Source organism: Mandrillus leucophaeus, unplaced genomic scaffold, assembly GCF_000951045.1.
Source record: "Mandrillus leucophaeus isolate KB7577 unplaced genomic scaffold, Mleu.le_1.0 Scaffold231, whole genome shotgun sequence".
NCBI lineage: Eukaryota > Metazoa > Chordata > Mammalia > Primates > Cercopithecidae > Mandrillus > Mandrillus leucophaeus.
The window spans coordinates 2,995,903-2,996,465 of NW_012102377.1; positions in this window are offsets into that span (position 1 = coordinate 2,995,903).

Sequence of the window (563 nt, forward strand, 5' to 3'; positions counted from 1 at the left end):
TTTTCTTTGTTGAGGTGCATTAGACATCAGATGAGCCAGGACCACTGTTGGAATGTGCCCAGATGTATTCTTTCCACCCAGCTGGGTACAGGAAAGGACTATTTCCAGGTAAAAGTATTCATGAAGTCCCTGCCATGATAACTCTTAGTCTTACCAGGGGAGCTCTAGCCGGCAAAGGGGACACAGAATGTTCTGAAAGTGAGCAGGAAAGAGAACCCTGCAGCGTTATAAGCAAAGCAGGCCATCAAGGTACCATAAACACTTGACAAAGAATACGTCCTTTGAGATATTAACCTGTGTTCTGCTCAGTGCTGTTTTCCTCTCATTGGATTTCATGCAAGCAGCCTTTGTAAATCTTTGCCTTAGGGCATTTTTGCAGAGCCAGAGACAGAAGCTACTTGAGGTCGGAAACCTGTTCTCCTGTTCCCTGTAACAACCCCCTGATGAGGAAATACCGGGTGTTCCAAAGACAATGGAAAGAGGGATCCTAGGCTGGCAACAAGAAAGTGCAGGGCAGAACTCCTGATGGTAAAAATGTCTATGAACCCCATGAGTTTATGGGG